Source organism: Pinus tabuliformis, chromosome 5_2 (genome assembly GCF_031772625.1).
Source record: "Pinus tabuliformis cultivar Carrire ecotype Pingquan chromosome 5_2, CPIR1, whole genome shotgun sequence".
Classification (NCBI taxonomy): Eukaryota; Viridiplantae; Streptophyta; class Pinopsida; order Pinales; family Pinaceae; genus Pinus; species Pinus tabuliformis.
The window spans coordinates 282914384-282938909 of record NC_142306.1 but is presented as its reverse complement, the minus strand read 5'-3'; positions in this window follow the sequence as shown (position 1 = coordinate 282938909).

Below are 24526 nucleotides of genomic sequence, written 5' to 3'. Positions count from 1 at the left end.
CTCAAGTGCATTCTAAGGAGCCTTCTCTGGTGTAAAAAAAAAAGGGGAAAAGGGACTTCCTTTGGTGGCTTGGGATATAAATACCTTAACCTGAGATCAAGGGGACTTGGGCCTCTATAACATAGAAGCCCAAGGGGTTTCCCTTTGCTAGAAAATGGGTGATAAGAGTCTTTTCCCCTGGGTTGTACCACTCTCTCTCACTCAAGATCTCAATGCTAGGACAAGATGTGCATGAGCACTTTCCTGCACCATTCTAGGCCTTCAAGCAAGTAATTGGGACAAAGGAGGTGTAACCTCCTTTATCCTAAAGTTATTTTTGTTAGAATATTAGCCTAGAGAAACTTTTTCCAATGAAGCTTCAACAAGATTTATAGCAAAAATATGTTGGAAATAATACTGAGAGGGGGGGGTGAATCAGTATTATCTAGCAATTTAATAAATCTTCCTTCTTTGATCTTTGAATTGTTTTTGCATGTCAGTACCATAAAATAATGAGCATGAACAAGGAAAACAGATAGTCACACCAAAGAACACAAGATGTAAGGTGGAAACCCAATGTGGGTGAAAACCACCTGCTGGAATATGTCTCTATCTTCTTTCAAATTAGAAACTCCTTTTACAATGATTTTGTACTGGTGCAGTCCTTTACCAGTACGCAGGTTGCAACCTGCAGAGAGCTACAACTCTCTCTCGTTTTCCAGCCTTCTCCTGGAAGGGAGCTACAACCCCCTAGTTCTTTTCATAAGGCATCAAATGATCATCAAGTACATAACAGTTACAGTCCACTACAGTTATCAGATCAGTAATAACAGAACTAACCCAGAACACCTTATCAACAGAGAAATTCAATCAACAGAACATCTTAAGACAGAGACGCAGTTTTCCCTTCTGTGGCCTGCGACCAGACGCAGTTAACCTTCTGCTCCCCTGCGTCCACATGCAGAGATCCTTCTGCTGCGCTGCGTGCCCACGCACTGTTCCTTCAACTGAACTGCGTCCTGTTGCTGCAGGGACGCACCCCGAAACACTGTCGCGCCGCGTTCTTTTGCTGCAGGAACGCACCCAGAAATACTATCGCGCCGCGTATTTTTGCTCAGAGACGCACCTGATCCTTATTATGCTCCGCGTCCCCATGCAGTGCGCCTGTTAGTGTACTGCGTCCCAGACGCACCTGAATTTTGCTCTGCCCTACGTCCCCACGCAGGTCTCTTCTTACTGCACTGCGTCCCGGCGCACTTGCCTTTCACTGAACCTGCGTACCTTCGGGTATGAATGATTTTAAGAATTTAAGAGTAACCCAAACAGTCAGATCTACAGATCTGATCATGCGCCAAAGAGATCTCAGCCTTTCAGAAGATTCGCCTTTTTAGATCTAGACCAGATCTACCCTCATAAGATATTCAACCAAAGACATACACAAACCAAATGATCTCCTTTTCTTTATATAGGCAAGCTCCTCCTCAAATCATGGAACAATACCACGAGCTGGCACCATAATAACACAATACCGTCGGCTAGATACCAAGAGTAAAACATAAGAAACCCCCACGTGTGCTTTTCTCTGCCTTAAAATGTGTGCACTGGGTGGACGCACCTCCTGAACGGCTTGCCTGCGTCTCCGGACGCGGCTTCTGCATGGTGTACCTGCGGGTACGCATCTTCTGAACTGATTTCCTGCGTCCTTCTTTATTTTCAATAAAAAGAGAGCCTTGCCATGGGAGTTGCCATCAAGTACAACATCTGTAACATATATAGCCATTCCTGAAACATAATGCCAACAATCTCCCCCTTTGGACTTGATGGCAACCTTACAAACTTTGCTTCATTCTCCCCCTAAGATCATGCTCCCCCTGAACCAGATCTGCAACAAAGAACCATAATCCTCCATGAAAGAGATAGAGACATATTGCAGCTATTTCCAAGATCTCCTTCTGACCATCCTCCATAATGCCAACAATGCATTGTATGCTACCCCTGAACCTGTACCATCAATCAGAAAAGATTCAACAATAAGATGATGCATCAACAACCCCCAGCTTTTGCCTGAGGTATTCAAAAGTGTCCCTGGGCAATGGTTTGGTGAAAATATCAGCAACTTGTTCCTTAGAAGGAACATATTCCAACTTGACCTTATGTTCAAGCACTTGTTCCTGGAGAAAATGATACTTGATTGGTATGTGCTTGGTTTTTGAATGCATAACCGGATTCTTTGAGATGCTGATTGCACTTGTGTTATCACATAAGATGGGGATAGGTGGTGTACAAGTGATTTGAAAATCCTGCAAAGTCTGCATCATCCAAAGAAGTTGGGTGCAACAAGATGCAGCAGCAACATATTCCGCTTCAGCTGTAGACAAGGCAATCGAACTCTGTTTCTTGCTGAAGCAAGATACCAGTCTGGAACCCATAAAGAACGCACCAGCACTTGTGTTTTTCCTGTCATCCACGCTTCCGGCCCAATCTGCATCTGTATAAGCATGAAGAGTAAGATCTGTATCTCTAGGATACCATAAGCCATCATTTTGAGTCCCTTGAAGATATTTGAAAATTCTCTTCACTGCCTGAAGATGAGTCTCCTTCGGATTTGCCTGAAATCTTCCAACTATTCCAACTGCATGCATGATGTCCGGTCGGGTACCTGTCAAATATAGTAAACTTCCAATCATAGATCTGTAGGTTGGTTGATGTACTGCTGCAGATTCATCATTTGCACTGAGACTACATCCTGTGACCATGGGTGTACATACTGGTTTTGCATCTTCCATGCCATATTTCTTCAAAATCTGTTTGAGATACTTGGTTTGAGATAAAAAGATTCCTCCTTCTTTTTGTTGGATTTGCAAACCAAGGAAATATGTCAGTTCTCCTAGCAAGGACATTTCAAATTCTTTCTGCATGACCGAGGCAAAGCTTTGACTCATAGCTTCTTCATTGCTGCCAAAAATAATGTCATCTACATACACAACAAGTATTAGCAATTTGTCATTTTCAACTTTTATATAAAGATTGCTATCTGCTGAACCTTTTGAAAAACCTTGTTGATGAAGATATTTGTCCAAACGGTAGTACCAAGCCCTTGGAGCTTGTTTGAGACCATAGAGAGCCTTTTTCAATCTGCATACAAGATTTGGATCATTTCCAAGAATGAACCCATCTGGCTGTTCAATGTACACTTCTTCTTCCAAGTCTCCATTCAGAAAGGCTGATTTCACGTCCATTTGAAATACTTTGAAGTTTTGAAAACTTGAGAGAGCAATGAACATTCAGATGGCCTCAAGTCTTGCAACAGGAGCAAAGGTTTCTTCAAAGTCTATTCCTTCTTGCTGCGCATACCCTTTACAAACAAGTCTGGCTTTGTTTCTAATTACTTCTCCATTTTCATTCAATTTATTTTTGAAGACCCATTTTGTTCTGATAACATTCTTATCCTTTGGTCTAGGAACCAGCTCCCAAGTGTTGTTCTTTTCGATTTGCTCAAGTTCTTCATCCATTGCTTTCACCCAACATTCATCTTTTCATGCTTCTTTCACATTTTGTGGTTCAGTAGAGGAGAGTAATGCCAAATAGCTTGAGGCTTCTGCAACTGTTCTTCTTGTTTGTACACCTGCTTCTTTCTGCCCCATAATTTGAGATTCTGGATGATTCTTCTGAACATATCTGGATGGAGTCTTTTCTTCTATTCTTGTTTGCTCCTCTGGCTCTTCTTGAGGTTCTTCTTGAGGTTCTTCTTCTTCATCATTCTGTCTTTGAGGGTAGCCTTCATCTTCTTCGATGTCTTCATGATGGACTTGCCTAGGAATGTATCCCTTCTCATCAACCACTACATCAATGCTATCAACAATTCTGCCAAGTCTTTTATTGTAGCACTTGTATGCTTAGCTATATGGAGAGTAACCAATAAGAATGCCTTCATCTGCCCTAGGTTCAAGTTTGCCAAGCTGCTCATCAGTATTCTTGATATAGCATTTGCTCCCAAAGATTTTGAAGTGCTTTACCGAAGGAGTTCTGCCACTCCAAAGCTCATGAGGAGTTTGAGTGTTGTTCACCCGGACATTTGTTTTGTTGAGAATAACAACCGCAGCATGTGCAGCTTCACCCCAGAAAGTTGCGGGAGTTCCTGATTCATCAAGCATAGCACGAGCCATTTGTTGGATTGTTCTATTCATTCTTTCAACAACTCCATTTTGCTGAGGAGTTCTAGCTGTAGAGAATTCTCTCCTTATCCCATGTTCATCACAGAAATCGAAAAATTCATTTGAAGTAAATTCCCCACCTCTGTCAGATCTGAGGCACTTAATTTTGTGACCGGATTCATTTTCAACCAAGGCTTTGAAGGATTTGAATTTTTCGAATGCTTCATCTTTGTGCTTCATAAGTCCTAACCAGACAAACCTGGAGAAATCGTCAATAAATAATATCAAGTATTCCTCTCCTCTAGGTGTTCTTTTCCTGAATGGACCACATGTATCTGTATGTACTAGCTCAAGAGGCATGCTAGCTGATCCTTCTTTCTCTGGAAAGTTAGTTCTGGTTTGTTTTCCAAAATGACATGATCTGCATATGGTGTTGTCAGGAATTTTGATATCTAGAAGATCGCGAACTGCCTGATATTTGCATGCATTCCTTATTTGTGAGAAGCTTAGATGTCCCAACCTTCAATGCCATAACCAGTGCTCTTCATCCTTGCTCAGATAGCATTGTTGTTGTCCTTCTTCAAATATGTACAGATTATTTGGAGTTCTTTTGCCTTTGAGCACTGTTTTACCTGTATCAAGATCACGAACAAGACATCCATTCGATCTGAATATAACCTCGGTTCTTTGATCACACATTTGGCTGACACTTAGAAGATTATGCTTCAATCCATCAACATACAAAACATTTCCAGCCTTGACCTTTTCTTTTAATTGAGCAATGCCTTTTCCTTTTATAGTTGCAGGAGTATCATTTCCAAAAGAGACTTTCTTTCCCTTTTCTAGAGCAGAATAAGATTCAAGTTTTTCTTTATCACCTGTCATATGCTTCGAACATCCACTGTCAATGTACCATAGATTTTCCTGTCCCTCTACATAAAATGCTATCCCACATCTTTCTGTTTGAGGTTCCTTTATTCTCCATGTTTTGGTGCTTGAGGCTTGTTCCTTTTTCTGCTGGAACCTGCTCCTGCATTCAGAGTCTTCATGACCAAAGTTATTGCAAATAGAACATTCAACTTCATTTTCAAGAACCGAAAAGTTGTTATAGGTCCTTTTTGTAATCCCTATCATACTTCTTTGTTTTTTAGCTTCCCTAGTCATGATTGTTTTATATGTAACACATTGAGTTGCTTTGTGACCAAAGTTATGGCAAGAAAAGCATTGTCCATTGAAGAAACTTCTGCGGTTATCAAATCTACCGGCCAAATGATTGTAATTTCTATTGTCATCCATTCTTGAACCAAATTGAGAAGATTTTACCTGTGGCTGGTTGTAGCTTTTGTTCACCCTTAAGATGGATTGCCCCTGATAGTTTCTTTTTGTAATTCGTCCCTGCTTTACTTGATGATCTTCATTTTGCTTTTGCTCATTTCTTCTTGCTGCATCAAGATAATTTTTTGAGGTGGATGCTTGAGAAGTTTCTCCATTATAGCCCAGACCTGTCTTGTTTAGAGGAGATCGCTGCACATTGATAATCTCATCCAAAGTTTCAGATCCTTTGACAAACTTGAGATTAATAGCTTTTGTTTTCTCAATCTCTTTTCTAAGACCAACAATTTCACCCTCTAATTTTTCAAGATGTTTTTCCTTTTCATCAATTTGAAATTGTAGAGTATCAATGATCATGTTCTTTTCTTCTATACATCTCTTGAGTCTAGTAATTTCATCATAAAGGTTATCCACATCTACAGCATCCATATAATCATCATCTTCAAATGCCATTAACAACTTATATTCATTACCTTGTTCATATTCATCACTGTTTGATAGACCATCACTATCTTCATGAGTGTAGTAGCTTCTCTTATTTGCGTTCTGTTTCTTGTTCCATCTAGCAGGTTCCTTTCCTTTATCCTTATAAGGGCATTTTGCAGCATAATGACCTACTCTTCCACAAGCAAAGAATTTAAAAGGTAACTTACCTCTGAACCTTCCAGAACCCCTTTGAAGATTTCTGACAAAATTTGATTCTTCTTCCTCTTCTTCTGGGACGTGGCTTGCTTCATAATAATCTCCTTTGCCTGATGCCTTGAAAGCAGCTTCTCTTCTGTCTGAAGGACCTCCCTTTCTCATTTCATAAGCACTTAGAATTCCATGTATCTGAGACATAGTAAGAATTCGTAGATTTTCCTTTTCTTCTATAGCAGATACTTTAGATTCAAACTTGGGAGACAAAGATCTTAGAACCTTTTCAACCACTATAGCCTCTCTTATTTCTTCACCCAAATTTTTCATACAATTAACAATCTCATCTACCCGAAGAAAATAGTTAGCCACACTTTCATCATTATACATCTTGAGAGTCTCATACTGAATCCTGAGAGTTTGAAGTTTAGCACGCTTTACCTGTTCATCTCCTTCATAGCTTGTGACAATTTTGTCCCATATTTCTTTTGTGGATTTGTAGTGCATTACCTTCATGAATTCCGTTTGGGATATACATCCTAACAGAGTACTGACTGCTTTTGCATTTGTTTCATACTTCTTTTTCTCAGCTGGATCTGTAGGAGTAGCTGAAGGAAAAGCATAGCCTGTTTCTACAATGTCCCAAACTTCTGTACCAAGAGATTGAAGATATGCAGTAACTCTTACCTTCCAATGATTGAAGTTTGTCCCATCAAAAACCGGTGGCCTGATTGATGCTTCTCTCTCGTAGTTGCTCATGATGAACGATCTACCTTCAAGCGATCAAGCTTCTCTGAAGGACCGGCTCTGATACCAATTGTTGGAAATAATACTGAGAGGGGGGGGTGAATCAGTATTATCTAGCAATTTAATAAATCTTCCTTATTTGATCTTTGAATTATTTTTGCATGTCAGTACCATAAAATAATGAGCATGAACAAGGAAAACAGATAGTCACACCAAAGAACACAAGATGTAAGGTGGAAACCCAATGTGGGTGAAAACCACCTGCTGCAATATGTCTCTATCTTCTTTCAAATTAGAAACTCCTTTTACAATGATTTTGTACTGGTGCAGTCCTTTACCAGTACGCAGGCTGCAACCTGCAGAGAGCTACAACTCTCTCTCGTTTTCCAGTCTTCTCCTGGAAGGGAGCTACAACCCCCTACTTCTTTTCATAAGGCATCAAATGATCATCAAGTACATAACAGTTACAGTCCACTACAGTTATCAGATCAGTAATAACAGAACTAACCCAGAACACCTTATCAACAGAGAAATTCAATCAACAGAACATCTTAAGACAGAGACGCAGTTTTCCCTTCTGTGGCCTGCGACCAGACGCAGTTAACCTTCTGCTCCCCTGCGTCCACACGCAGAGATCCTTCTATTGCGCTGCGTGCCCACGCACTGTTCCTTCAACTGCACTGCGTCCTGTTGTTGCAGGGACGCACCCAGAAACACTGTCGCGCCGCGTTCTTTTGCTGCAGGGACGCACCCAGAAATACTATCGCGCCGCGTCTTTTTGCTCAGAGACGCACCTGATCCTTATTATGCTCCGCGTCCCCACGCAGTGCGCCTGTTAGTGTACTGCGTCCCAGACGCACATGAATCTTGCTCTGCCCTGCGTCCCCACGCAGGTCTCTTCTTACTGCACTGCGTCCCGGCGCACTTTCCTTTCACTGAACCTACGTACCTTCGGGTATGAATGATTTTAAGACTTTAAGAGTAACACAAACAGTCAGATCTACAGATCTGATCATGCGCCAAAGAGATCTCAGTCTTTCAGAAGATTCGCCTTTTTAGATCTAGACCAGATCTACCCTCATAAGATATTCAACCAAAGACATACACAAACCAAATTATCTCCTTTGCTTTATATAGGCAAGCTCCTCCTCAAATCATGGAACAATACCACGAGCCGACACCATAATAACACAATACCGTCGGCTAGATACCAAGAGTAAAACATAAGAAACCCCCACGTGTGCTTTTCTCTGCCTTAAAATGTGTGCACTGGGTGGACGCACCGCCTGAACGGCTGGCCTGCGTCTCCGGACGCGGCTTCTGCATGGTGTACCTGCGGGTACGCATCTTCTGAACTGATTTCCTGCGTCCTTCTTTATTTTCAATAAAAAGAGAGCCTTTCCATGGGAGTTGCCATCAAGTACAACATCTGTAACATATATAGCCATTCCTGAAACATAATGCCAACAAAATAAATGTTCTGCTTTACAACTATGTTGATTTATATTTGTTTTAAAAAGCATGAATGAGAAAAAAACTTAAGATACTAATGAAGGTATTTTTCATTAACCCAATGTAAAGGGTGACTTAATCATGACTCCATATTCAAAAAACAGTGCCAAAAAATAAACATTCATCATAAGAAGAAGCCACAAACTACTTTCTTATTTATCAAGTTCATTTAACACTAAAAATCAAATGGGAAAAGCAAGCACAGATCCATTGATTCATTCAATACAAAATATAAGATAGACGTTGGAAGACAACATGAATAACTTGCTTGAGTTTCATTATTTCACTAGGGGTAATGTGCCTCAGTCCTGATTACACAATAAATTCAATAATTCTTTGAATTACAATGACAGTACCAGATGGGGACCATGAAACCTCGGTCTTGGGCCTTTACTATTTTTTCCCAAGAGCTGGAGCTTACAATGTTTCTTACAAAAGAGAAAGAAAGAGAATATAAAGAATATAGACACAAAATCGACCTATCATCCCAACATGGGGTCAAGGAACAATACAAAAATTGAGAGGGATAACTCTCTCTCAAAATTTCAACAACCTAGCAGTATAAATATTTTTGTTCTTTTGTTTTGTTTCCAAGGGCTACTTATATAGAAGTCAGTGAGCCTACTACTGTGACTTCTTGATATTTTCTCACTGAGGGCTCAATTCTTGTTTTTTTCCACCTCTCTGCCTCAATCTCGCAAATTTAAGGGCACATGTGGGAAGTCTAACAAAAAGCAATTGCTTACCATTTAGGTAACCCTCGTTTAGTACCACTATTTTTTTCAGTTTGTCAATGGGGAAATACCTGAGATGAAGTCACTACTACAAGTGGCTAAAAAGGTACTTATTGACAAAGTGACATTTGGAAAAGAGGGCGGGGGGGATTTCCTAAGGTGAGCTTCTCTGGGGTTTCTTTATTATATGATCATATACGATATTGATCATTCGCCATCCCTACTCACTGACTATTTTACCCCCCTTATGATTCTGAAAGAATTATTAAACATTGATTTCTCTATGTATTCATCTAGGCCTAAGGAATGGGAAAAGTGTGCACTGAGGTTCCACATGGTAATTGGGGGATACATTCTGATCATATACATCCTAGGGTGAAGGAATGGCCCTTGTGTCATCTACATGTGTTAGTCCAGATGCAACTTCTGTTATCAACCCCTTGTACTTATCTAGTGAGTATTCTCTCAGTTAATAGTCCCATGAAAATAGAAGGTCATGTCTAATCATTGTGCTCATGGTAGTCATGAAACTCTTGATTGGATGGTCTACAACTAAGTCATTTTTATTAGTGATTTTCCAACTCTTAAATTTTTTGGTACATGCATCACCATCCATGGAAACAAATGTCTAATCCCTAACCCCTAATAATTCCAATGCTTCAACTAGTAACTTCTTTAGGGCCTTTTCTACTCTCTCCACCACCCTGGCCTTGTTCTCCACGTCCTCTCTCTTATCATCAATATATTTCCTCACCTGCTTATGGAGGTTTTCAAACTAAATAATATTGCAAGTGATCTATAAGTTTGGGATGCCATCACCACATAGCCAAAAACTGTGCTTTTAGTATTTTAAATTATAACTAGCAATTTAGAATCTGCCAATGTCTTTCAATACCTTGTCCTTGAAGCATCTTTCTGCTAGTGTTTATGTAAGTTTCTTCTCCTCATACCATTTCTTCTATGTTTCATCCATCTTTATACTTTCTTTTTTGCTCTTCTTTTCTTTTATCAACTAGGTTTTGGGAACTGGTAAAGTGGGTTACCTTGATGCATTGGTCTCCATTCTTAGACATTCTTTAGAAAATACTCTACCTTCTATTGTAGATCTACAACATCATCTAGTTCTATTTTTCTATCTCCTACATTAAAGAACTAGAAGCCATGGTTTTTTTAACTTCTCCTACACAAGTTAAAATTGTAAATTCTTTTTTCTTTCATTTGCCTCACCTGTTATGAGGATATTTCTATCACTTTGCTCCATTCAACCTCCAAATTTGTTATTCTTTCCTCCATGGTTTGGCCCTTAGCATTGAAGATGGCATTTTTTCTCTTAACTTCCCCAATTAATTGTTGTTTCTCCTCAATCATCTGTTGTCTAAAAATGAAGACAGGGATCATTGACTGCTCTCTAGAAACTTAATCCTTGCATCCTTCTCCTTGAGAAGGGTTATAGCTTCAGTGACCACCTACAGGTCCCTTCCTAAGGAGGCCAATCTATCCTGCAACTTCTCCTTTTCCACCTCTAAGGCCCTTGCCATGCCATTCTTGAACAACCCTTACACACTTGTTATATAACATGCTACTAGAGTTGTTTTCCATTTAAACATTATCTTCAAGGAGAAATTCAATTGTTTCAAATGTGACTTCAACATATTTCTAGTGCTCAGGACCCATTTCGAGTATGGTTTCTTCAGTAAGGCTCTAGATTAGTCATGGTATATTGTTCTGATTGGTCATCATACATAAGGAGGAGCATGGGTTGAGTAATGCCCTTTGAAGAACTCAAGGTAGTCTATGCATCCCTGTTTTCTTTCCTCCTCTTTTCTCCCCTCACTATCTCCAGATGGTCACATGGCTTAACTGTAATTTGATCATACACTGTTGAGGTATTGCATGGAATAAACAATATACTATCAATGCACTAATGAAGAACTCAAAATAAATTAATTTATTGTTGCTACAATAGCACCACTCTTGGGATTCTCCAAGGAGCCACTAATTTATACACATTTGGAATCTTTACTTGGTCAACAGAAAGATTGAGCAGTGGTAGTGATCACTCTTTTCCCTCCCATGGCAGGTCTGTACATAATCAACTATAAATTGATTTAAAAATGAGGTATATGCCTGACAAATAGGAGTCTGACTCTGCAACTCTAATTTAGTGGCAAGGAAATATTCAATTGTAAATGCCTAATCTCCTACACTGCAAATTTCTAGATAAATGGCTAGCCTAAATCTATCCATTGTTCACATATCCCAAAAAACCATGCATGTCTAGACTCTGGTTGTGTGTGAGAGGGGAGGTCACATAAATAATCCAATATCAAAAGAAAAAGTTAAAGCACAATATTCTATGGATTTTTTTTTTAAATTATATTACATACCTTAGAAAGATTGAAAGGACAGAACTGAAGCTTCCCTCTCCTTCCACACTTCAGTAAATATGCCCCTTTTCCAGTGTAGATGTGGCCTGCAGAATCACAATTAGCAAAAAGAATATGAAAAGTAAGTTTAACAAATTAAAGTAGTTTTTTTATACCTCAGACAAATGGACTCTGATAAATTGGATTCATGCTCTACAAAAGATGATATAGCGAGATCTAATCACATTTTTAACTGAAAAAAAGGAAAGTAGATTCATGCTTTACAATAGACAATATAATGAGATCTAATCAAATTTTCGACTGAAACAAAGGTAAGTTGAGTAAGCTCAAGCTCCAAAATGATGGCATCCAACTTCTGAGTGGCAGTTACTGTATATATCTAGCTAGAGGCTATAACATAAGGATATCTGTTATATGTGAAAATAGAAAAATGAAAAGAATGTGAAATTTTGACCATCAACAATAAGTTCCTTTCAAGGACTAGATCAAACCACAACATTGCTATCAATATTAAGTCAACTCACCCATGCTAGTACGTTTCTAGCAGTTTCATGATAAAACTCAAACTCAGTAAAATTCAAAAACCATAAATTAGCCAACGATATGTCTGTGGTTGGTTACCTAAGGATTAGGTCATACTAAATTTAAGGTAGCTTTAGTGGAACCACTGTCGACCTATTTAGGCTTTTGAATGTTTGGAGGATGGTATGTGATAATTTAAGTCATCCCAACTCAATGGCCTATAAAAATGACTAGATCTTTGTAGCCTTTAAGGTATATTGAATGACATAACCGGGAATGAAAAATTACAAAATAAATAAATCTAAATGGTAATGTTGGTGCAGAAAAGGGTGGGAGATTTTATTGGGTAGCTAGACACACTGATGTTTTTGTTTGTTTGAAAATTTTCCAGCTAGTCATAAGGATAATTATGAGATTATGTTTTTTCAACAAAATTTAAGTTAGGTAAATGATAATTATGATAATTCTTTTTTAATGATCCTATTTTTAAGAATTTTAATTAGAATGTTTATTATTTCAGGGTTTTAAGCTAATTGAGAATTTTCATTTTCCCAATTTCTATGCATGAAAGAAAGGAATCTTGTTTACAATGTGGATCAAGTTTTGATATTTAGTTAGTCTCTGCCTCCTTGACAAATTTCCATGACCTTTTGGGAACCCATTTCTTCAACTTTTGTCACAAACATGAGTCATAGTAGATTTGAGTCTAGAATATTTGAATCCATTTCCAATATTTCCTTGCAAAGTGAATAAAATTATGGATCTACATCTTGTGTATCTTCCTAGGAGATATAGAGACCAACCAATTTTTTTAAGAAACGTTTGAGCTAGGACCATGTCAATTTGCACCCTATGTATCAATACAACTAAGAAACACATTCTGCCACACAACATTATAATTGGAGGAATCAAGAGAGATTTAACACCTATTTCTAGCAGATAAATGAACATGAAGAAACAACACGTGGAATCATAAACAAAATCCCTTTATTTATTATCTCTTCCTCTAATCTTTAATGCAGCACATAGGTCCAAACCATGGTTTCCAACCAATGATTAATGCCACAGACATACTAAGGCTCCATTGAGCACATTAGCTCTTTGTCTCTATTACATAGAGGCAGGCTTGTCCCCTTATACACATAGATTACAATCATTATATCCTAAATTTCTTGAAATAAATACATCTAAACCCCCAAACGCCAATGCTGTCACAATTTTTGGGTGTTAGATACCCACTGCACAGTGCATATGAATCTTTCTTCATGGTCTTGTTGTAGTTTCTCTTCTTTCCATTTGGTTCCAAAATCCATTCCTAGCTCCTCATGATTAACAGACCCAACAACTCCCATAAATGGGTCAATAATTTGGATGTGTGTCATGCTCTACTACCCCTGCATCGAGCACAAATCTATATAGAGTCTAGACCTATGTCTGAGATGCACTTCCCAGTTTGTGAAGCTAGAAGTTTCATGTCTCCTATTCTATATTTCAGAACTTGGTGATTTGTGTGCATTTGATGGATCCTCAAGCTTAGGAACCCCCATGTCAATATCAAACTTGAATCTATATGGGTGTGTGCAAACATCATATTCATGCAGTCAATGCATTTCTATATTTAATGTCCCATCACCTGAACATACAAACACTACAATTCCCACCCATGTCCAGGCTATTAGCATGGACCTCAACTCTTTCTCAGTGCAGCTAAGGTGGATGTGATCCAATTTCCATCTCTCCAAAATTACACAGTAAACATTACATCAAATAAGGTTTACCACTATCCATGAAAGGACAGACTACTAGCGATGTTGTGGCATAAACATATATATATATATATATATATATATATATATATATATATATATATATATATATATATATATATATATATATAGATATATATATATATATATGTATATATATATATATATATATACATATATATATATATATATATATATATATATATATATATATGTGTGTGTGTGTGTGTGTGTGTGTGTGTGTGTGTGTGTGTGTGTGTGTAAAAAGGTTGGAGCTTCAACAAAAATGATCCAACTCAATTTCACAACTTCAACAAAAGAAGATGTGGCAGGCTCGATTTTACAACTTCTACAGGTTGAATTGCACTAGATGATTTAGATAGCTCACACGTTAGTCCAAGAGATGGGAAAAAAATACTACACAGTGTGCCTTAATTCTATTTCATTCAACTAAATGTACAGGGTCTAGCTAATCTCCAACTGGAGAAAAGATTTAGAAATCCTATCATAGGTCACAACTTGAGTAGAAGTGCCTTGGAGCTTTGATGTATGTGGTGCTAAGTCTCATGAGCAGGGTGGTGTTGGTATGCAAGGTTGGGTTTTCAGCCTTAGGATATTAGGCATTTCCATAAGTCACAACAACTTGGCTTATAGAACCTCCAACAAACCCATCCTAAGGTTGCATGCTATTTTTAGCATTTCAGGGACTCCCCTATGCTGAGCACCCTGAAGTCCTCTGTCATGTTCCCTAAAATTTGTGGGGTGTATCTACACATCCCTTAGATGGATCCCTACATTCTTGTATCCCCATGTCTTAGAAACTTGGCAAAACATTGGAGTAAGAATTCCTCCATCAAACAACCACAAGAGACCACCATGACACATGTCCTTCTCTCATAAAGTGGCATTTTTTTTAATTGAAGTCAATTCCTTGTTTTCTTAACTTCCTTGTTTTCTTCTTACCATGAACTCTAGGCATGTCTGGTATATCCCTCTCATAATAATTTTTGTGATGATTTGTACTCCAATTAACATGTTGCATTACAGTCATTGTCGTAAAGAATCAAGAGCTTGGAAAACATGGCACTTCAACTTGTAATACCAACTTATTTTCATGTCTCTTACATGCACAAAGTAACACAAGATAGACACGAGCATCTACACAAACAAGAGAGAAGGGGTACTAAAATACACTTCAAAACATCATAGGAGGATTATACGAGATGCTATGTAGTAAAATAAAACAATATTTTTAAAGAAACAACATATGCCTCACTCATTTACCAAATGCACTCCTCAATTTTATACAAACAAATTAAATACATAATATAATTACATGTGTAGCTTCAATGATTACTGAACTGTGTCAGTTACTATTTACACCTAGCAAGATTGGCATGGTACTGAGCTGAATCCTCCTTTCTCTACACATTTGATTATATATTTTTATGTCTTAAAGAAATCCAAAAAAATATTGCATCACATTTTACAGAAAACAAGCAGTTTTGCATTTCTGAAATCAAGATCTCCATTGATAAAGTAGATCTAAAATGCATTGTAGGTTTGTACATTAAGCTACAAACAGAAATTTGAGACAAGCCAAATGCAAACTATAGAAGTGAAGCAGTACTTGATGGTAGAATGAGCTAGGTGAAATTAAATAGAATGAGAAAAAGGAAACTCACTGGATTCCCAATTGCAAACACTTTTTGGCCTACTAACAGATCTACGGAGATTCCAACTAGAATGGGTCTCAATTTATCTTTTGGTGCATTCACCCATAGCATTGCTACATATTTATCTTGATCATATCCAACTACCTTTGCCTCATATGTCGACTGATCACCAAGAGTTACTCTATGGGAAAATTAAACTGAAGCCTGTTAGTCATTGAATTCAAGCCACTCTTAAATGTTTTTAGGAAATTAAGAGTAAAAAAAAATTCAAAAAGTACAATGTATATCCATGCGATATGTTCTTACATTTTAAAGGAATCTTTAGTTTTTTAATTAAATAAACAGACATCTCTTTTAGATTTGAACTAGAAAAGGTGTATGACCTCAAATATAACAAGAATGCCTCTTGTTGGTTGTTTCTTCTTTTCTTCATCATATGCTTGACTTAGCTCTCACTTCAGGGTCACCACTCTTTCAGCATGTTACCTCAAATCCACTTTAGTGTTCCTCATTTTTTTTGCTAATTGTGCTCCATTATATGAACAGATCTTGTGCCTATCTTGATGATGTCAGGGTACAATGATAAAATGTGTTATCACAATGACTTGTATTATTGTATCATGATCAGCCAAAAGTTTGACCATCGTATATGATGTATTTTACTAAGATAATTCTTAAATGATAAGTACAATATTTTTTTCAATTAAGTGGTTTCTCTAAACCCTTCGTGGTTTATCATGGTTAGTCCTCTTCATCCCCATTTCAAGATAGTCCTTGCTCCTATGGCTTTATTAACTACCCTTTGGAAGTCACAGAGTGAAAAAAAGTAGGGGTTTCCTAAGTCATGTGCTGTGTCCGAGTGGATCTACCATAGCACATGACTTAGGAAACCCCTAGGTTTTTTCACTCTGCCCTTATAAGATAAGATAATTTTATTAATGTCTATGTCAAAATAGAAGTAAAATTGCAACCAAGAGAGTAGGAAGAATGTGGGCACCTAATTAGAATAATTTTATAGGTGCCTTATGTCTGACCAACTCCAAGTCAAATTAATGATATATTTCATAAAATATTACAACATACAACAAACTTATGGCATACAATAAGAAAAGAATCAAAATTTATTCCAAGATATTAATGACAACAATCTAATCAAAGTGGAAGATTGGAATCCCAAGATTTCCATCAAAGTAAAATGAAGTTCCCCTTGTAGATACATCTAACATCCATGAATTTTCACTTACATTACAAATGAAAAACAAAAGAAAAAGTGATAATACATACCATATCCAAATAATTTGATCATCAACTTCAATGTATTCATGACACTCCATATGGTCTTTCCAATCCTGTACACATAAATATTGACCCTTCCCATACAACATTAGATCAAGATCTTCAGGTTCTAAAGCTCAAAGAAATTGTAGTGTTGAATTCCCAAGAAAATTAAAACTCCCTCGGCAAAGCATTTAACTTTCTCTGCAACTGGGGTCAAAAAATGACATTGAATCAATAGTTTAACATATCAATGTCAATTCATATTATCTAGTATTTACAACCAAGTCCCTGCCTCCTTGACAAAGTTCCATGACCTTTTGGGAACCCATTTCTTCAACTTCTGTCACACACATGAGTCCTAGTAGATCCGAGTCTAGAATATTTGAATCCATTTCCAATATTTCCTTGCAAATTGAATACAATTATGGATCTTCATCTTGTGTATCTTCCTAGGAGATATAGAGACCAACAAATTGTTTGAAGAAATGTTAGAGCTAGGACCATGTCAATTTGCACCCAATGTATCAATACAACTAAGAAATACATTCTGCCACACAACATTATAATAGGAGGAATCAAGAGAGATTTAACACCTAATTCTAGCAAATAAATGAACTTGAATACACAACCTGTGGCATCATAAGCACAATCTATTTATTTATTAGTTCCTCCTCTAATATTTAATGCAACATATAGGTCCAAACCATGATTTATAGCAAATGATTAATGCCACATGCATACTAAGGCTCCTTTGCGTACATTATCTCTCTGTCTCTGTTACGTAGAAGCAGTCTTTTCCCTTTATACAAAAAGATTACAATCATTATATCCTAAATTTATTGAAATAAATACATCTAAACCCCCAAACACCAACGCTGCCATATTTTTTGGGTGTTCAATACCCACTACATAGTGCATAGGAATCTTGCTTCATGGTCTTGCTGTAATTTCTCTTCTTTCCATTTGGTTCCAAAATCCATTCCTAGCTCCTCATGATTAAAAGACCCAACAAATCCCATAAATGGGTCAATAATTTGGATGTGTGTCATGCTCTACTACCCCTGCATTGAGCACAAATCTATATAGACCCATGTCTGAGATGCACTTTCCAATTTGTGAAGCTAGAAGTTGCATATCTCCTATTTCTATATTTCAGAACTCAATGAATTGTGTGCATTTGATGGATCGTCAAGCTTAGGAACCCCTAGGTCAATATCAAACTTGAATCTAGATGGGTGTGTGCGAATGTCATATTCATGCAGTCAATGCATTGTCTATATTTAATGTCCCATCACCTAGACATACAAACACTACAATGCCCACCCATGTCCATGCTATTAGCATGGACCTCTACTCTTTCTCAGTTCAACTAAGGTGGATGTGATCCAATTTCCATCTCTCCAAAAGTACACAGTAAGAATTACATCAAATAATCTTTACCACTATCCCTGAAAGGAAAGACTACCAGGGACATTGTGGCATCAACATATATATGTAAAAAGGTTGGAGCTTCAACAGAAAGGATCCAGATTGATTTCACAACTTCAGCAAAAGAAGATGTGGAAGGCTCAATTTCACAACTTTTGGAGGTTGAATTGCACTATATGATTTAGATATCTCACATGTTAGTCCAAGAGATGGGAAAAGGAAATACTACATGGTGTCCCTTAATTCTATTTCATTCAACTGAATGTACATGGTCGAGATGACCTCCAACTGGAGAAAATATTCAAAAATCCTTCCATAGGTCACAACTTGAGTAGAAGTGCCTTGGAGCTTTGATGTATGTGGTGCTAAGTCTCATGAGCAGGGTGGTGTTGGTATGCAAGGTTGGGTTTTCAGCTTTAGGATATCAGGCATTTCTAGAAGTCACAATAGCTTGGCTTCTAGAACCTGCAACAAATGCATCCTAAGGTTGCATCCTCTTTTTAGCATTTCAGGGACTCCCCTATGCTAAGCACCTTGAAGTCCTCTTTCATGTTCCCTAAAATTTATGGGATGTCTCTACACGTCCCTCAGATGGATCCCTACATTCTTGTATTCCCATGTCCTAGAAACTTGGCAAAACATTGGAGTAAGAATTCCTCCATCAAACAACCACAAGAGACCACCATGATGCATGTCCTTCTCTCGTAAAGTGGCACTTTTTTGAATTGAAGTCAATTCCTTGTTTTCTTAACTTCCTTGTTTTCTTCTTACCATGAACTCTAGGCATGTCTGGTATATCCCTCTCATAAGAATTTTTGTGATGATTTGTACTCCAATTAACCTGTTACATTACAGTCATTGTTGTAAAGAATCAAGAGCTTGGAAAACATGGCACTTCAACTTGTAATACCAACTTATTTTCATGTCTCTTACATGCACAAAGTAACACAAGATAGACACGAGCATATGCACAAACAAGAGAGAAGGGGTACTAAAATACACTTCAAAACATCATAGGAGGATTATATGAGATGCCATGTAGTAAAATAAAACAATATTTTAAAAACACTACATATGCCTCACTCATTTACCAAATGCACTCCTCAATTTTATACAAACAAATTAAATACACAATATAATTACATGTGTAGCTTCAATGATTACTGAACTGAGTCAATTATAGTTTACACCTAGCAAGATTGGCATGGTATTTAGCTGAATCCCCCTTTCTCTACACATTTGATTCTATATTTTGATGTATTAAAGAAATCCAAAAAAATATTGCATCACATTTTACAGAAAACAAGCAGTTTTGCATTTCTGAAATCAAGATCTCCATTGATAAAGTAGATCTAAAATGCATTGTATGTTTATACATTAAGCTACAAACAAAAATCTGAGACAAGCCAAATGAAAACTATATTGATGGTAGAATGAGCTAGGTGAAATTAAATAGAATGAGAAAAAGGAAACTCATTGGATTCCCAATTGCATACATGTTTTGGCCTACTAAAATATCTATGGAGATTCCAACTGGCATGGGTCTTGGTTTATCTTTTGGGGCATTCACCCATAGCACTGCTACATCTTTATCTTGATCATATCCAACTACCTTTGCCTCATATGTCGACTGATCACCAAGAATCACTCTATGGGAAAATTAAACTAAAGCCTGTCAGTCATTGAATTCATGCTACTCTTAAATGTTTTTAGGAAATTAAGAGTAAAAGAAAATTCAAAAAGTACAATGTATATCCATGCGATATGTTCTTACATTTTAAATGAATTTTTAGTTTTTTAATTAAATAAATAGATATCTCTTTTAGATTTGAACTGGAAAAGGTGTATGACCTCAAATATAACAAGAAATGTCTCTTGTTGGTTGTTTCTTCTTTTCTTCATCATATGCTTGACTTAGCTCTCACTTCAAGGTCACCACTCTTTCAACATGTTACCTCAAACCCACTTCAGAGTACCTCATCTTTTTTTCTAATTGTGCTCCATCATATGAACAGATCTTGTGCTTATCTTGATGATGTCAAGGTACAATGATCCATATCCATTAATAGATACCTCTTAGACTTGAAATCAAGAAGGGATTTATATTCAAGTAACCAAAAATGGGCATCATGCAATGGTAAATGTTGAATAAGATTGTTTAAATCTAATCGGCATGCACTTACCATCGATAATCAAAAATTCCATGTCATCTTTGGAAAGATTGGGAATGGCATGAAGGCCCTTCAGAATGAAGAGGAATGAAGCCCAACCAAAAGGGCAATCCTCACATGTGTTTCCTTGGATTTCGCTACACCAAAGGCTGGACTCGCCTAGGGATCATTGCAGAAACCTCAACTGACAACATCTCAATGCAAGGTTCCCTCAACTTATCCCTCAGGTAGGGGGCCGATCTACTTTCATCTCAATGCAAGGCGCCCTCAACTTATCCCTCAGGTAGGGGCCGATCTACTTTCACTCTATTGGGAAGAGATTGGAAATGGATTCAGCAAGCTTGAGGATTTTATCGGAGAGAGGCGACCTCAACCCATATTGATCCCAGTGGATATTGGTGGCCACCCACCAAGTCCACTTGGACCCCCACCATTGTTTCTTTTAGCTTTTCTGTTTCCTTAATTGTAGCACAGTTTACTATTTTTAGTAGTTTTTCAGATCTTGAACTTCCAGAGCCGTTTTGAGGCCCTAAACGATGTTTTTTGGGAAAACTAGGAGTAACATGGGTTCATGGACTGATGTTTATCTTCCCAAAGTTTTAGTTCTTGGATAGATCTTTATAATGAGATATTGTGTGCGTAAAACAGATATTGTATGCCAAAGTTATGACCCCGGGAAGTTGATGTACCAATTTACCCAAACAGGGCCCACAATTTGGCGTTTCATCTTCTAGGGTTAGGTTTTTCGATGTTTAGGGTTTTCCATTGTTTCTCAACAATAAATAGGCCTTCAAGCCTCATTGTAACACAGTTCAGAGGCATGTAGGCACCACATCTGGTCTCAGAGATAAGCTACCATTGCCCTAGCTAGTCTATTTCTATTTATGTTTGTAAGCATTTTTTAGTATTTTACAGTAATGAAATGAAGTATTATTTTTGCTGAATCTCTATATGTATGGTTATATCTGTAATTTGTTTCTTTCCTATTTAAATCTAAATTAGTGGTATCAGAGTAGTCTTCTTTTTCTCTCTCTTTCTTTGCATGTCCCCAACGAGGTTAGGATATAAGGAGTTAGGGCTTGAACTGGTCAAACCTTTGCAAGACTAGCCTTACAGATCCCGATGACCTCCCATTTCGGATGAAAAGAAAGATGAGGGGGTAAGAGATCCTATCAAAACCTTGCTTGAAGAGGCTCTTAAGTGACAAAGGAACGCGATGATGGACAACTTTGCCCAGAACCTTCAGCGGCTACCCAGGGGCGACACATCTACTTCTAGCAGCTACTCTGGAAGTGCCTTATCATTTAAGGTACAAGTTAACTTTGACATTCCCATATTTTAGGGTCAGATAGATGTAGATGCCATAGATAAATGGTTAAATTTGCTAAAAGGGTATTTTTATGTTCATGATTTTTCTGGCCGGGAAAAGATTACTTTCGCTCTTCTCAAAGTTGCCCCACACGTCAAGGATTGGTGGGAAACCTACTTCGAACAGAAGGATGGAAGTACGGCCTCATTGTTTTCAGCCACACCCACTTGGAATTCATTCCAGATTGCTATCATGGAGCAGTATTACCTTGTCGGAAGCTATGAGGATCAATACATAAAGTGGACCACACGACAGGGAAGGGACCAAGACATGCCAAAGTTTACCAATATTTTCCATACCCTTCACACAAGGTTGGGTATGAAGGATTCAGAGCAACATTTGGTACTCAAATATTGTGGCTGCCTGCACAAGTACATCCAGGAAGAAATAGAATTCCTAAACATCTCCTTGCTCAGAATAGCATACTAATATTCCATCAAGATCGAGAAAAAGTTTAAATAGAAGAAGCGAGACTTTGGATTTGCGAATCTGAAGCAAGGGAAAGGTGCCCCCAAATTGCAGAACAAAGGACAAATCCAAGGCGGGGTGGCCCAAGACAACCAACCAAAGCTGCAAGAAAAGAAGAGCGTCGTAAAGCCGAAAAAGAACACGAGAAAGTGGTGTGAGTTCCATAAGAGCTCCACTCACAACAAAAGTAAGTGTCATGCTAAGGAGTCACTAGTGGCTAAGCTAAGGGTTTCAGAATTAGATCCATGTTCCAACTCTAAGTCAAAAACTGAAAAGGGAAATGACAAAGGGAAACATATTATCGATGTGGAGCCCAACGCCACCGTTGCCACCATGAAGATCCAGAAGGAGGAACCCGAAGATCCAGAGGAGGTGGAGTGTCTCTTTCACTGCCAGATGTGGGTAAAGGGCTCCTCGCTACAATTCATTGTCAACAGAGGGAGGAGCCAAAAGAACCTCATTTCGACAGAGGTCGTGAAGCGGCTTGGCTTACCAACCATAGCACATCCACAATCGTACACCATCGGGTGGCTTCACCAAGGACGTGATCTTCGCGTGAGCCCACAGTGTCACCTTCCATAAAACATCAAGCCCTTCACAGATGAGGTATTGTGTGACGTTGCTCCCCTTGATGTTTGTGATGTATTATTACGAAAACCATACTTGTGGAAGCAACATGATGTGTATGAATCAAGGCCCCATGCTATTATTGTTACTTTGGGTAATAAGTTGTAGATGATACCGGAGGTAGCACCGCCTATCGCCATCTCTTTGGTTACTGCAAAACAATGCAGTAAGCTCATTTCCAAAACTGGGAAATTTGTTTTCCTAATGATACACTATTAAGGAAAGAAGAAGACGATGGGCACGACCTCCAGACAGGGCCCCTCTGCACGACAAATATAGATGGGAAAGGTCGTGGAGGAGTACGAGGACATCTTCACCTCCCCTATAGGGGTTCCTCTACACTATCAGGTCAAGCACTCCATCGATCCAACCCCATGTGTGCCGCTACCCAATGGAACAATCTATCAGCGCTTTGTTCTGGAGAATGATGAAATCAAGAGGCAGATTCAGGAGCTGCTGCAGAAAGGTCACATTTGTTCGAGTTCATCTCCCTACGGGATCCTGGTCGTGTTGGTATAGAAGAAGGATGGGACTCAGAGACTCTGTATTGACTATTGGGCATTGAACAAGATCATTGTCCATAATAGGTACCTGATCCCATGGATTGATGACCTCCTAGACCAACTAAAGGGGGGAAAATATTTCAGCAAGATCGATTTGAAGTTAGGATATCACCATGTACCAATCGAACCCTTTGATGTGTGGAACACTACCCTCAAAAGCAAGGAGGGTCGTTTCGAATGGTTGGTTATGCCTTTTGGATTGACGAATGCTCCTACAACCTTCATGAGGCTAATGGATGACATCTTGTGGCCATTCACCAACTCATTTGTAGTGGTATACTTGGATGACATCTTGATCTTCAGCCAGAGTTGGGACGAGCACCTCCACCACATCCGACAGGTTCTTCTAATGCTGCAGCAACACAAGTTATGTGCCAATTTTGAGAAATGCAGTTTTGTCATGACCCAGGTTCAGTATCTAGGATACATTTTTTATGAACGAGGGGTGCATGTGGATCTAGCCAAGATATAAGTCATTTGGGATTAGCCATATCCAACCACTCTGACAAAGCTCCACAAATTTCTAGGTCTTGCAAACTTCTACCATATGTTCATGTTGGGATTTCTCCATATCACTTGGCCCTTGAGTCAAGTCACCAAGGGAGGAGCAAAAGAAAAATTCTTTTGGTCTGAATCTCAACAGAAGGCATTCACAGAGTTGAAAGATCACCTCTACTCGGAACCAGTGCTCGCATTACCAGACTTGCAACAACCATTTAAGGTCAAGCCAGATGCCTCTGACTATGCTATTGGGGCAGTCCTTACTCAACATGGGCATCCAGTGGCATATCACAGTGAGACACTTTCAGACACAGTCCAGAAGTACCACACTTATGACAAAGAGATGTATTCCATTGTGCAAGCTTGCCAACAATGGAAGCATTACATTTTGGGGAGGGAAACGGTCACCCACACAGACCACCGACCCTTGTAGTCCATACAAACCCAAGGGAAATTGCAGAATGATCGCCATCAGAAGTGGTCCACGTACTTGCAACAGTTCCATTTGAATATCAAGTATAAGAAGCACAACACCAATAATGTTGCAGATTGCCTCAGTCAACCACCAATCATGGTGTTAACCACTGTGGTCAACTCTTGTGGGCACGAGACTTTTGATTGGCCACTTCTCTACAAAAGCGACCTAGAATTTTGCCACACATACTAGACACTCTTG